Here is a 16075-nt window from a genome sequence, read left to right as displayed (position 1 = left end):
GTAAATTCCCGACAAAGAATATTCAATGAATAAAGACTTTACGATAAACGTTGCGATCTCTACTCGTTAAGATGGTGGTGAAACACAACGGCTCTTCCAAACAATGGATTCGAGACACAAAGAATGCATAAAGAATTAAAATTGCTTGCTTACCCTAAGTCCTAGTTACTTTTACTGGAATAATTTGGATGAAGCTAAACAATATAATATTTTGGCTTAATCTAGACTTCGTAAAAGCATCTACCGTAAGTGGTGGCTGGAGAATGAAACAAGGAAAATTGGAAATACAGACGAAGAGGTAGTAATTGACGAAGTTTTGAACAAACACAGACTTTACCGTGGACGAGTTGCTGCGCATACAACGGACGATCGGAAGCTCGGGGATTGATTCGCCACTTCACAATTCACTAATATAAGACGATAGACAAAGGCGGTGACAGAGCCACTTCCCAGACGTCTGCTGGATTTGGCGGCTGGTTTCTCTCTCTCTCTTGTCTGACCAGTGCTGGGTCAAAACAGGGCATGCATTCATGTCCTCGGGGGTCTAAGCTTTGTCAAAAACATTCGCCAAGGAGGACAGGTAAAGCAAGCTTAGGGCCACCTATTTTAAGGGTGAATATGGAAATTCCTTATGGGGGTTAAATCTCTAATGCTACAGACGAACGTTAAAGTTTGAACTGGCTACGCTTCCCTGCTGGACGAAGGCTTCCCTGTCTTGGTCAGTCTGATATTACTATCACTAAATGTTCGAGGGCGAACAGCATAAATATTTATAAATATATATATATATATATATATATATATATATATATATATATATATATATATATACATATATTCATATATGTGTGATTATTCATATATACAGTATATATATAATTACACATATATGTATATATATATATATATATATATATATATATATATATATATATATATATATATATATATATATATATATATATATATATATATACATATACATATACTGAGGTCTTATCTCTTAAGAAAAAGAAATGTAATCGAAAAAACACGTATTAACACATACGTACAGACATACATAATGCGCGTATTTGTGTGCACATATGCACACACCCCTAACAGAGGAAAACCCCCATCATCAGGATCCCATAAGTCATGACATTTAATAGAAAAAAGCATTTCTCTCAAGTGCATCTAGCTATTTAGATAGGTAGTAGTTAGGCCAAAGGCCAAGCTCTTGGACCTATGAGGTCATTCACCGCTGATACGGAAATTGAGAGTAGAAAGGTTTGAAAAGTGGAACGGGACGGAAATTCTCAGGTTGCACAGTGAAAGAAAGATATAAGAAAGAGAATATGAACGGAGGTAGAGTTAAAGGAATGAAATGGGTTGCAGCTGGGGGCCGAAGGGACGCTGCAAGGAACCTTAAGTAATGCCTACAGTGCATCGCACGAGGTGCACTGACGGCACCAACCCCCTACGAGGTTCTTGCTGTTTATTATGATAAATGTCACCTTAAAAGACAGATTGGTACAGCGTAACATTTTCATCGCTGATTAAGACCGACATATCTACCGTATCGTTACGCTTCCGAAAACTTTAAAAAATACAATATTTATTACCTAAGGAAATTAAGCTGAAATGAAAAACTTAATGAAAAATACTAGTAAACAATGAATGAAGGAATATATGCTTTAAATTAGTTTTATCAACACATTATCAAACGACAGCATAGACAAAAATGTCGAAACTTATTCATTTTAGTTTTCTGTAAAAGAAAACTACTGTGCCGGCATTGTCTGTCATTCCACACTTTTTCTGTCCGCCCTTAAATCTTAAAAACTACTGAGGCTAGAGGGCTGCAAATTGGTATGTTGATCATCCACCCTCCAATCATCAAACATACCGAACTGCAGCCCTCTAGCCTCAGTAGTTCTTACTTAATTTAAGGTTAAATTTAGTCATAATCGTGTGTCTGGCAACGATACAGGAAAAGGCCACCACCGGGCCGTGGTTAAAGCTTCATGGGCCGGGGTTCATACAGCATGATGCCGAGACCAACGAAAGATAGATCTATTTTTGGTGGCCTTGATTATACGCGAAGAAACTTCAGCGCATTTTTTACTTGTTAGCGTTGCACTGACCTGTGTGCGGATTGCATTATCAAAAGTAAAGTCGGGTGATAAGCTTAGCGGTGGACTTTAGCACGGCGCGAATGCTATTAAAGCAGGAGCCATTTAACATTTGATGAGAAAGAAGACTGAGCAACCCCCACCTCCACCCCTTTCAATAGAGCTCATTTTCCTCCGGTTTCAGATGAGGTTATGGTCCCCGTGGTTGTCTAAGGCAATGTGCTTTTATGATCTATTTCACTCTGCGACTTAAGGCATTCCCTGTGAGCGTGATGGTGGTCTGGGGGGGGGGCGCCTTCTCTCTCTCTCTCTCTTAACAATTTCGGATCTTTCTCGCTTGTTATACTAGGCTCTCTCTCTCTCTCTCTCTCTCTCTCTCTCTCTCTCTCTCTCTCTCTCTCTTAACAATTTCAAATTTCTCTCGATTATTACACTGGGTTCTCTCTCTCTCTCTCTTAGTTATCAGTAATTCTGAAGCCTCACTCACTCATCAACTTCCTTCTCTCTCTTTCTCTCTCTCTCTCTCTCTCTCTCTCTCTCTCTCTCTCTCTCTCTCTCTCCAGCTGAAATGAATGCAACCGTTGCAAAACAATCGGTCGAAATCCATCATCATTTTTTTCTGTTAGCCTGTTCCGCCACGAAGATGCAATTCCATCAGATGTATAATGGTACTGTCAGGCTCTCTCTGTCACGTCATAAACTCTCTTTCTTTCCCTCTACCGAATTGATGGCTATTTCTTTCATCACTTCTCTGTCTCTATCGGTTTTATGACCTTTCTCCAATTTACTTTTTCACAACGTAGCGATAAAATCTCCCTATCTCTGTCTCTTCCTTTCTACATTCATTATTTTCTTTGTACTTTATAGAAATTACAGTATAATTATTTTTTATTAAAAATAATTTTCCTATATATTCTAATTGTAGTGAAATTCTAAATTTTATCAAAATCGTTAACCATTGATGCAAATAAACATAAAAATTCAAAATGCAATATATATACTTATACACACACAAACACACACATATATAATTATATATGTATATATATATATATATATATATATATATATATATATATATATATATATATATATATATATGTGTGTGTGTGTGTGTGTATATATTTAACACAAGTACAAATTATTTAGACGCTTTATATGTCTCTCTGAACCCAAATGTATAAATGATAGTGTAAAAATACACTCTCAAATATCTTCACGATCAAGAGTTTTTTCTTTATTGTTATCATTGATTTAGATAAATAATGTACTGTGCGTAACGCAAGTCGGAAATGAATTAAGGTCCGAAAACAGACTCTACAAGATACAAAAAAACTTCATAAATGAGGTACTTGAAAATCATTATTCAAACGAATTACTGAATGAATTTAAACTGGAGAGAGACAAGAGGAGTAGACCCCTTCATTATTTTCAAAAATAAAATAAAAATGGAAAACGAATGACTGGGTTTGATGCTCATGTGCTGGTTTAATTGTGTTTTAGTTTTTGCTCTCTCTCTCTCTCTCTCTCTCTCTCTCTCTCTCTCTCTCTCTCTCCATTTCTACCTTCTTCCTCTCTCTCTTCTCTTTCTTTCCAATGGCGAGATGTTTACCTACATCTTCCTTTGCTTTATATTATTTTCCTTTATTTCCAACTGGCGAGATATATGATTTATGATATACATCGCAATGTGTGTATATATATATATATATATATATATATATATATATATATATATATAAACTAAACCTAAATGAAAAGAAAGCATAAACGACAATTACAAACAAGCGAGCGTAAATTCTGCATAATATCGGCACGTTTACACGGTTATCCGGGTACAAAAGAAGTTCGAATGTCAAGCCGACGACGACGAACAAGAGTAAAACTCGAGTCACTTCAAAAAATCGAGAAGAATGAAAGGAAGGAACCGCGAATGAAGAGGGAGGGAGTAATAAATCTGGTCGCGATGATGATAAAATGAAATCTCAGAGAGTGAGGAAGAAGAAGAAGAAGAAGAAGAAGAGGGCAAGAAAAGATAAGGAATGAGAGAGCATTTATCAAGCATCTTTTGGTCGTGAGATCTTTGTGAGAGAGAGAGAGAGAGAGAGAGAGAGAGAGAGAATGCTGCAGGGTTCGGCAACACACCCAGAAGGTTGGAAGGCCCTGTGCGAAATGGGTGAAATTGGGCCTTATTACCGGGGGGGTGCCGCTCCTCCCCTGCTGGCTGGCTCCTCGCTAAATGACCCAGGGTTTTATAGATTTCATTTCTTCGAGGAAGACTAAATAAAAAAAAAAAAGAGCCTTTCTTTGGTTTAAGTTTACAACATTGAAAGTTGTATCGTTTTAATTTTAATGTAAATGCACGGAAGAATAGTTCTATGGCCTCGGTTTTGTAGATTTCATTTCATCGACGAAGAGTATAAACAGTCATATATATATATATATATATATATATATATATATATATATATATATATATATATATATATATATATATATATATATATATATATATATATATATATATATATATATATATATATTATATATATATATATATATTTTTACGTTTATTTGCATCATTGGTTAACGATATTTATGAAATTTAGAAGTTTATTTGCATCCTTGGTTAACGATCTTTATGAAATTTAGAAGTGCCCTACAGTTTGAATATATAGTAAAATTATTTATTAAAATAAATAATTGTCCTATAATTCCTTGGTGATGAGAGTCCCTAAATACTACGCTCATTATAGTATATTAACACATCAAAGCTGTCTGGAAGCATGTTTTTTTTTTCAGTTCAGGTCTGAACTATAAAAAAAAATTAAGGAAATATACCTGTAGTTACTGCAAAAAAAAAAAAACATACTTGAAAACACGCCAAATGACATCACAGGGAACCCCTTCTCATTATCACAAGAGAGGGTTTTTGAGAAAGCCGTAATGCAAGAGGGAATTCAGGCGAGAAAATTTAATTCGCTGTAGAAGAATATGAACCATTAATGGGGGAGATTACGAGGTTTTTAAAGGGTTTCAGGAGACAGAGTTTATATTCTCTTTGTGTGGTGGTCCGACTGGATATATCTTCAGATTTACGTTTTCTTGCGCGTTTTACTCAATTATTTGATTTACCTCGTTAGGTTCGAGGGTGTTATAAAGTATGCGCTATTGTTCGTTATACACGCACACACACAGAGAGACACAAACACACACATATGTATATGTGTATGTATATACATACAGTATATATATATACATACATCAATACATATATTTACCGGTATATATATACATACATATATATATTATATAATTGTATTTGTGTGTGTAATCTTACAAGTTTGTTTGGCACATAATAAGAAAGAATTATTACAAATGTATCAAAGCATAAAAGAAAAATGACGTGGTAAAAAGGCTACCAAAGCTGTGAAAATGGATTGGCGTGTCCGAATACGGTCTGGTCATGAGGAGAGAATGGTGAGCAGGGGTGTATAATACTCGAAAGATGGAAGGAGAAGGAAACGGAAGAGCTGGGAAGACATAGTAGAAGGTGTATAGAACACGAAGGGTTAACATCTACAAAGCAATAAACTGCGTGAGAGACAGAGATGAGCGCTGCTGTGTGTAAGGGGCTGGCGCCTGCTGATGAACCTTCTGTGCACGAGTCTGAATGTTTTCTGCATCTATACAATTAATGTATTAGTATTTGTAGTCATTAGACTGCCCAGTGGTTAACTAAATACAATTCCTCTTTAATCAATATCATCCTTTATCAAACAAACTTCTCAGTTTGTAAAATAATATTTGTAATATAATATTCCTCACACCACTGGGCTGTGGAACAGTCTCCCTGAGGATGTCGTGCAATTGGAACTTCAAAAGTTCAAGCGAAGACGCAGAGCATTACTACCCTAATGCTATTCTCCTTGCATTTTAATACATTTTGATCTATGTATTAATCTATTAATTCATTCCTTTCTTTTTAATAAGTGAGCTCTCTTCTTTCTGTATTTCCCTCTACCTTCTCTTACTTCGTACTGGGCAACGTATTCTCTGGAAGCTTGAAATTCAAGTCAATGGCCCCTGTGGTGGACTTGACACATATGAAAACGGTTCATCCTCTGAAAAATAATAAAAATATCATTAAAAAGTCCTGGCTTGTCATCAGGATACTCTGTTGCTTTAGCAACGCATCTAAAACAATACAAACAGTTATAATCTAATAGGACTCTCCTCCGTGATAGCATTATCCCCCAATCTGATTATAGATTTACGAAAAGAAATCCTATCAGCTGTATAGCCTATTTATTTCCGGTTGCAGCTCTATTGCGAGTGTGAATATCAATGAGCCTCCACGTAAATAAAGGTACGTGACCATGGCTCTGATTTTGTCATTTTTTTCAGTTTCATATTTTAAGCTGTTATATCAAACTGCATCAAGTTCAGGCTGCATAGATGAGAATGAGTAACAAAGATACAGATGATGGGAAACGCTACAAAAATAATAAAGATGTTAATGTACTAAATACCCACAATTATATAGTAATACAGTTTACTATATAACTGTGGATTTTTATTACACAAACTGTTTTTCGCGAGATTGTGAATTTCTTAGCAAAGATGTTAATGATAGCAATGACAATAGCAAGATGATGTTGAGGATTTCGAAACAAACTCAAACAGCTGGGCTGTAAAAATAAAAAGAGAGAGGATGGAAACCTTCCTCTCCAATTGAGACAGAAAAAGATGCGTCTCATATTTCTAAACTGAGGCGTAAGGGGAACGAGCAGACTTCCTTGTGATATGCTGAAATGAATTCATTCTAGAGTTATAGAAAGGCCGAGGCAGGCATCCTTGGAACAAGTTGAAATGACTTCAATATAGTAAGAACAAATTTATCTATAGATATACACGTTTTTTTTTTACGCCATGATAACTGAAAATAAAAGCATGCATTATACATAAGTCTAAACTAACAACTTTACTGAACAAGAAAAATGTTTCCCTTTAATAGACCATTGGCACTTATTGTCTTTTAACTTTTATACAATATAATGAATATGTTTTTATATAAAAACAGCAGCATCTCCTAAAGGGTTCTTAAATTGATCTTGTAAAATTCAAAGAAAATAATCACGAGTAAAAGAAATTATTTGTAACGACTTTTATTTGCCAGAAAAGAGAGACAATTAGCGCGCATCATTTATCGGATGACCTACAATAAAAGTGAAGAAATCATCAGCGGGAAGCACTGCTCAGCAGAAGTGGATGTCATAAGGATACACGGAGAGAGAGAGAGAGAGAGAGAGAGAGAGAGAGAGAGAGAGAGAGAGAGAGAGAATGTTAATGATGGCTTCATCTCGATGTTTACAGAGCCTATAGGACCTCCAGTTTCGAGAATAGACATTTTGACCGAGTACAATCAGCTAGCTCTCTCTCTCTCTCTCTCGCTATACATACTTAAATATATCTATGTATATGCATATATATACATATATATACACAAAGGCCTAATAAAAACCAGGTACATAATTCACTGCTCGGGTCAACAGTGGCATACTCGACTCTGGTCGAGGTAAAGAAGGGCATATGGGGTTAGCAACCTCATTCCAAAGACTTGCTGTAAACCGGAACGCTAACACCCTCTGAGACCCAGCTTTTAAGAGTTATATAACAAATATATGTCGTTGGTTTTTCATATTACTGTCATCGAGAGTCTTTACGAGGGGAACATAAGTGCGACGAAATAATACTTTTCGATGACTTTTCCTACTAACACCTCCATTATATATATGTGTATATATATATATACATACATACATACATATATATGTACACACACACACACACACACACACACACACACACACATATATATATATATATATATATATATATATATATATATATATATATATATATATATATATATATATATCTACACGCTAGCAAATAACGAAGTACCAAGAACTGAAAAGGATTCAGCTTTATAACATCCAGCGATAGATATTCCTATCATTAATTTCCTCACGCTTATAAGGTCGTTCAGGGCTGGTGATTTTTCCCAGGTATAATTCCCAGCTTTTACCAGTAGGAGACAAGAGAGGAAAATTGTTTCAATTCTCGTTCGATATGCTGCTCAATATCGCGGGAAGAAGAAGAAAAGAAGAAGAAAGAAGAAGAAGAAGAAGAAGAAGAAGAAGAAGAAGAAGGAGAAGGAGAAGAAGAAGAAGAAGAAGAAGAAGAAGAAGAAGAAGAAGAAGAAGAGGAGGAGGAGGAGGAGGAGAGGAAGAAGAAGAAGAGGAGGAGGAAGAGAAAAGGAGCAGGAGAAGAAGGAGACGAGGCGGAAAAGAAGGAGAAGAAGAAGAAGAAGAGGAGAAAAGGAGGAGGAAGAGGAGGAGGAGGAGGAGAGGAAGAAGAAGAAGAGGAGGAGGAAGAGAAAAGGAACAGGAGAAGAAGAAGGAGACGAGGCGGAAAAGAAGGAGAAGAAGAAGAAGAGGAGAAAAGGAGGAGGAAGAGGAGGAGCAGAAAAGGAGGAGGAGGACGAGGAGGAGGAGGAAGGAGAGGAGGAGGGGTATCTATTGCAAGCTATGATTTTGTGTTGTTGCTGATAAAAGAGTCAATAGAAAGACATTGGATTCCCAGTGGATTATCGAGGAAAGATACAGATCTCTGCCATTTAGGTATATTATGCAAGTGGGGTGGGCTTTCCGGGATGAGGGTAGAGGGTATGATATGTTGAAAGAAGAGAGAGAGAGAGAGAGAGAGAGAGAGAGAGAGAGAGAGAGAGAGAGAGAGAGAGAGAGAGAGAGAGAGAGAGGTCTGTAATATCAAAATGAGACAGACACGAGAAACTGAAAATGTCTAAATATATGATGAATGGTTTTATAATCAATTGTGTGTGTGTGTGTGAGAGAGAGAGAGAGAGAGAGAGAGAGAGAGAGAGAGAGAGAGAGAGAGAGAGAGAGAGAGGCTTTATCATTAAAATGAAATACACATACATAACGAACTAAAAATGTCTAAATATCTGGTAAACAATTTTAACTTGTGAGTAACTATGAGAGAGAGAGAGAGAGAGAGAGAGAGAGAGAGAGAGAGAGAGAGAGAGAGAGAGAGAAAAATAAAACTAGCCTTACAAAATCAGGTGGCAAAGACTCCAGAAATAGATCGGGTAATTCGAAGGGAGGAAGGGAGAGATGGTGGGAGAATAGCCGCCCCACCCCCCAAAATCTCCCCATCCTCCCCCCACCCCCACCCCACCCTTTCCCTAACATATATATTCCAAGAGATGTAATAAGAAGGGGGCCAATATAACCCAACCTCTGCCGACGTCTCCATCAATACTTATTATTACCAGGGGATGAGATCTCCCGGGGAGCTTACCTGGACCAGAGAGAGAGAGAGAGAGAGAGAGAGAGAGAGAGAGAGAGAGAGAGAGAGAGAGAGAGAGAGAGAGAGAGATTCCTTGGCCCTGATACTTTTAACATTAACTTCTATTTATAAATTTTCTTTTTGGCTGCAAAAGATGGAAAAAGGAAAATGACACGTGAGAGAGAGAGAGAGAGAGAGAGAGAGAGAGAGAGAGAGAGAGAGAGAGAGAGAGAGAGAGAGAGAGAGAGAGAGAAAGAGCTACAATATCACGCGCTTTATTAGCTATACCGTTGTGTCACTGCCCTATTTATATCTACTTTATATATATTAATATATATATATACACATACATATTATATACACTTTTTATCACATAAATCTCTTCCCTTTATAAGGGATGGCTCCAGGGAAAAAGCAATACAAGACACTGTCACATTCATACTCTCAGTGCTGAATAGTGGATGAACCTGTGCAGAACAACCATCCCACACAGATTTCGCTATTCTACTATATCTTTCTTGCTGAATATTAAGGTCCTTCCTTTTCAACACCTCTTCCAACCTTTCCTGCTTCCTCTTAACATTTCTGAACTGCACACTCTTTTCACCAAAATATCATCCTTATTCTTTCCACAAGACCTAAAAGTCACAGAGCACTTCCACCTACGCTAATCTATTTACAATTTCTTCTCTAAATATCTACATTTATTTCCATTCCAAATTTTCTTATGACACATCAGCTATGCAAAACAATTCATCTCGACAGCTTAACATTTTTGCCTTCATTTGCATTCAGCATGCACACTTTACATCCATAAAAGACAGTTGGCTCAACAATTCCTCACATATTCAACGTTGGCTTTCGTGGATGCTCTAAATCTCTTCTCTGGTATAGTTTTTTTTTTTTTGTATGGTAACAGAATGATAAAGCTTGTGCAGGGATATCCCAAAGTATTAGATATTAAGTAGCAAGACGAAATATAATTCTTTTAAACAGAATTAAGAAATAAAATGTCATTTAAGAAGCAGCTAACTCACCATATTGACAAGAGCTTCCTTTTCTGGTTTTGTCTTAGCATAGAATAGAATAGAATAGAATATGAAATTTAGGCCAGAGGCCATTCGCTGGGACCTAAGAGGTCATTAAGCACTGAAACTGAAATTGACAGTAAAAAGGTTTGAAAGGTGTAACAGGAGGAAAACCTCGCAGTTGCACTATGAATCAGTTCTTAGGAGAGGTTGGAGAGTTGGGTGGAAGAAAGAGAATATGAACGGAGGTACAGTCAAAGGAATGAAAGGGGTTGCAGCTAGGGGCCGAAGGGATGCTGCAAAGAACCTTACGTAATGCCTAGGCTTTGTCTTAGTGTTTTGGTTCTCCTTAGAGAGCCAAGATATGTATCCCGCCAGCGCTAAATTTTAAGAGCTGGATTAAATTTCCGCTGCGCAAAAATCGACTGAGGTCAGCTTATAAAATATCTCTTCTTTTCCTAATCCGAATGAAACAACTAATTCGTATTTAACAACTTATTCAACTGCAGGACAGCGTAACCCCTTCAGCCAACCGAAGTTAAATAGCTCGCTTTTTTTAAGTAGAGGATATTATCTGTCCGCTTACTTACTTAATATATTATACGCACAAAATTTAATTTCGTTTGCAGCCCCCTTCCACACCTAAGAGCGAAAGATCATTTGTTTTGCTTCTCATTATCTTATTACCAGTCGCCCCTGGGAAACATTTTCATTAATCTTACACCCATTCCTAGGACTTGATACTTTTCCTTAATACTTTTACCATTAATTTCTATTTACAAGTTGTCTTTTTGGCTGCAAAAGATGGAAAAAGGAAAATGACAAAACGTGAGAGAGAGAGAGAGAGAGAGAGAGAGAGAGAGAGAGAGAGAGAGAGAGAGAGAGAGAGAGAGAGAGAGAGATCCCTAGGCCTTGATACTTTTAACATTAATTTCTATTCATAAATTGCCTTTTTGGCTGCAAAAGATGGAAAGAGGAAAATGGTGTGCATTTGAAAGAAGTAACAGAAGGTAATGAGAAATACAGAGAGAGAGAGAGAGAGAGAGAGAGAGAGAGAGAGAGAGAGAGAGAGAGAGAGAGAGAGAGATTCCTAGGCCCTGATACCTTTAACATTACTTTCTATTTATAAATTTTCTTTTTGGCTGCATAAGATGGAAAAGGAAAATGACATAACGTGAGAGAGAGAGAGAGAGAGAGAGAGAGAGATTTCTAGGTCTTGATAATTTTAACATTAATTTCTATTTACAAGTTGTCTTTTTGGCTACAAAAGATGAAAAAAGGAGAATGACATAACGAGAGAGAGAGACCTTACCTTACAGACCTTACAATTCGTTCGGGTTGCCCCAGGTCCCTCAGTGTGAGGCGCCTTTGATGTCTACCAGAGAGTTGCTAACGCATCTTCCGGTATATTTTGCATCTTCCAGTCTTGGATGGTCTGGGATGCATCTTAGATATTTGTCGAGCTTATTCTTAAACACATCTACGCTCACTCCTGTTATGTTCCTCAGATGAGCTGGTAGCGCATTGAATAGACGCTGCATTATCGATGCTGGTGCGTGGTGGATTAATGTCCTGTGTGCTTTCCTTAATTTTCCTGGTATAGTTTTTTGGCACTATTAATCTACCTCTGCTTGCTCTTTTGATAATTTTAGTTCCATGATATTTTCGGTAATTCCTTCTATCTGTTTCCATGCTTGAATTACCATGTAGCGTTCTCTTCTCCTTTCAAGACTATATAAATTTAAGAATTGTAGTCTTTCCCAGTAGTCAAGGTCCTTAACTTCTTCTATTCTAGCTGTAAATGACCTTTGTACACTCTCTATTTGTGCAATATCCTTTTTGGTAGTGTGGGTACCATATTATATTGCAATATTCAAGTGGACGTACGTTTTATAAAGCATAATCATGTGTTCAGCTTTTCTTGTTTTGAAGTGCCGGAACAACATTCCCATTTTTGCTTTGCACTTTGCCAATAGAATTGCTATTTGATCATTGCATAACATATTCTATTCAACATCACACCAAGGTCTTTAACTGCTTCCTTGTTTGTGATTGTCTCATTATTAGAGAGAGAGAGAGAGAGAGAGAGAGAGAGATTTCTAGGCCTTGATACTTTTAACATTAGTTTCTATTTACAAGTTGTCTTTTTGGCAATAAAAGATGAAAAAATGAGAATGACATAACGTGGTAGAGAGAGAGAGAGAGAGAGAGAGAGAGAGAGAGAGAGAGAGAGAGAGAGAGAGAGAGAGAGAGAGAGAGAAATATTATAAGGCGTAAAAATGATTCTTCATATTGTCCCTATTCCGAAACAGAATGACTGACGCATTTTCATAACTCTGCCATCATAAAAACAAGGGGGTTTCAGTGACAGCATTCCTTTTTTTCTTTCCCTGCCTAAATCTCAGCCACAAATGGTAAAAAAATATGCCTGAATAGGTTCTGTAAGAGAAGCTTTGAATCTTTTATCTCGAAATCTGGTGGCGGTGTTTTGACATAGTTTTCAAAGAGCGAATGTGGTTTTCCAGATCATACGAAGGGATTTTCGAAATCATTCTGAATAAATGTTTTCGATGGTCCTAAGTTTTTCGTAATATGTTTTTGATGGTCCTAAGTTTTCTCGTAATATGAGTCTCAATAGTAGATGCAACAGATTTTCAATGTTTCTGTACCCGCTATTTTTTATATTAATTCATTCCATTTTTTCTCTTCTCTATCTACCTGTTTTCAGATACTTCCACACTGAAAATAAAGCTTTCATCATGGGACTTTGAGCTTAAATTCTCGTATTTTTTCCCCGGTTTTTAAACCGACAAGAAATGCTCACTAACTGGGCAGAACTTAAACTGAATAAAACGTCGATATTATTCAAGTCCTTTTCAAAATTATAATTAATGACTCAGCAGAATAAGTATCACCAGATTGTGACAGGGGTGGTGATAGATGCAATTCGTTCATGCATATGACTTCTCTCTCAAAATCTCTTCTCTTTTTAATATATAGTTTGTCCCCATAAGACTTCTTCCCGTTTGGCGGGGCTGGCGACCTAGGAGAGAGAGAGAGAGACTTCCAAAATTCTAAGACGTTTATTTTGGTGATTATTCACAAGAATGAGAGAGAGAGAGAGAGAGAGAGAGAGAGAGAGAGAGAGAGAGAGAGAGAGAGAGAGAGAGAGAGAGATACTTTCAAAATTCACAGACGTTTACTTTGATAATTAATCACAAGAATGACAGAGAGAGAGAGAGAGAGAGAGAGAGAGAGAGAGAGAGAGAGAGAGAGAGAGACTTTCAAAATTCACAGACGTTTATTTTGATAATTAATCACAAGAATGACAGAGAGAGAGAGAGAGAGAGAGAGAGAGAGAGAGAGAGAGAGAGAGAGAGAGAGAGAGAGAGATACACGTTCCTGAAGTGTTAAGGAACACAAGAATAAAAAGTTTTATTTCATATGGAGCTTTATTCAGAATTATCTTCGTTAGTTACATAGTTTCATATAAAGATGAATGATTTAATTTAGTGAACACTAATTCTCGCATTAATCAAGAGCTGGCACTCGAAGACTATTCTGAGTCATAAGGTATTTACAAATTAAGTTCCCATGAAATTATACGTGTATATATATGATGTGTGTATATACATGTCAATATAGACTATGGTTACTATAGAGTACAGAACTATACGCAAGTTTATTGGATATCAGAATCAAATAACTATGGAAACAAAACTGTCAAAAGATGTCGAAAATCCTTCCCACTCATGTGTCGTAATACCTTTCCGTCTGACCCCTAAGAAATTGCACCCGAAAAGCAATTTTCTTTTGATTGAAAGATCCCGGTATTCAAAACTTCCCCCTCCTCCCCTTTCCTCCTTCTCCTCCTCCTCCTCCTCTGCTTTCTCAGAAGGCCATATTCAAAATTCATCCTTAGAAGTTTCAGTGTCCGAGCGCAATCCTACTGATAGAGAAACCTGAAGACTCCTCCTCCTCCTTCTCCTCTTCCTCACCATCATCATCATCATCACCATCTTCCTCCTCCTCCCTTATGCTTTCTCAGAGGAACATATTCAAAATTCATCCTTAGAAGTTTCAGTGTCCGAGCGCAATCCGCCTGAAAGAAGAAACTGAAGACAACTCCTCCTCCTCCTCCTCCTCCTCCTCCTCCCTTATGCTTTCTCAGAAGATCATATTCAAAATTCATCCTTAGAAGTTTCAGTGTCCGAGCGCAATGCTCCTGAAGGGGGAACCTGAAGGCGTTCTCCATCCTCAGCGCCTTTCAAGGCCTTTTGAGGATTCCTATTGTCTTTGCGAGGGCGACTCGAGATGCCTTTTGCCCTCGGAGATGAAAACGACGCTTCTCTGTACGTGTGTGTGTTGAAGCTTATGCTCGAGAGGGTAATTTTTTTTTTTTTTTATTGAAATATGGAAAAGTGATTTTGATGGAAGTTGCCTGTTTACAAATATGATTCACTCTCTTAAAACAATAAAGAGAGAGAGAGAGAGAGAGAGAGAGAGAGAGAGAGAGAGAGAGAGAGAGAGAGAGAGAGAGAGAGAGAAATCAGCTTCGTATATGATATTGTCGGAAATGTCCAGGTTTAAGGTATATGACGATATGACGCAATTTTTTTTATTTTCTGCATTTTACATTTTTGTCTACCCACCTCTCTTTGGTGTATACTTCGTTAAGGATACGACCATCATGTTTCATAGCATTTATTTTTATTATTTTTTTCTTATACATAATTTTGGTTACGCTGGTTAACGAGAGATCTTCCAATTGCTCTTGAGAAAAGAGAAAACTTAAACCTTATTCTGTGCTTTTAGTTTTCTGTTATAGAAAACCATTGCGCCGGCTTGTCTGTCCATCCGCACTTTTTTCTCTCTGCACTTTTTTCTGTCCGCCCTCAGATCTTAAAAACTGCTGAGGCTAGAGGGCTGCAAATTGGTATGTTGATCATCCACCCTCCAATCATCAAACATGCCAAAATGCAGCCCTCTACCCTCATTAGTGTTCATTTTATTTAAGGTTAAAGTTAGCCATAATCGTGCTTCTGGCAACGATATAGGATAGTCCCCACCAGACCGTGATTAAAGTTTCATGGGTCGCACCTCATACAGCATTATACCGAGACCACCGAAAGATAGATCTATTTTCGGTGGCCTTGATTACACGATGTGGCATTTTTTACTTGTTTTTTTGTTTCGTACAATGCAAATATACTATTTAAAACAGTGATATATAGTGTTAAAGAATCTAAATCCAAGACCTCTCGTAAGTTGATGGTTAGGCAAAAAACTTACTCGTCTTGTTTTATTATCCATAACTGATGAGATTTTGGAAAATGATTATGTTCATTCACTACAGATTAAACTGTTAAAGCTATCATTAAAAAAATTAAAATAGTTCCACCTTACAGCCCATTTTCATGAACAGACAAACTTTCACAGACCGTGGTATTTCCTTGATATTTCTCAAAACGAATTTATTCACACTACATTCCAAAGAGAAGGAAAGTTAAACGCGTATTTCTTCCAAGAGCAAGACACAACTGTCTGTCAGAGAGGCCA

This window comes from Macrobrachium rosenbergii, chromosome 20, assembly GCF_040412425.1.
Source record: "Macrobrachium rosenbergii isolate ZJJX-2024 chromosome 20, ASM4041242v1, whole genome shotgun sequence".
Lineage (NCBI taxonomy): Eukaryota > Metazoa > Arthropoda > Malacostraca > Decapoda > Palaemonidae > Macrobrachium > Macrobrachium rosenbergii.
The sequence above is the reverse complement of the archived record's forward strand: the minus strand, read 5'-3'. Positions refer to the sequence as shown.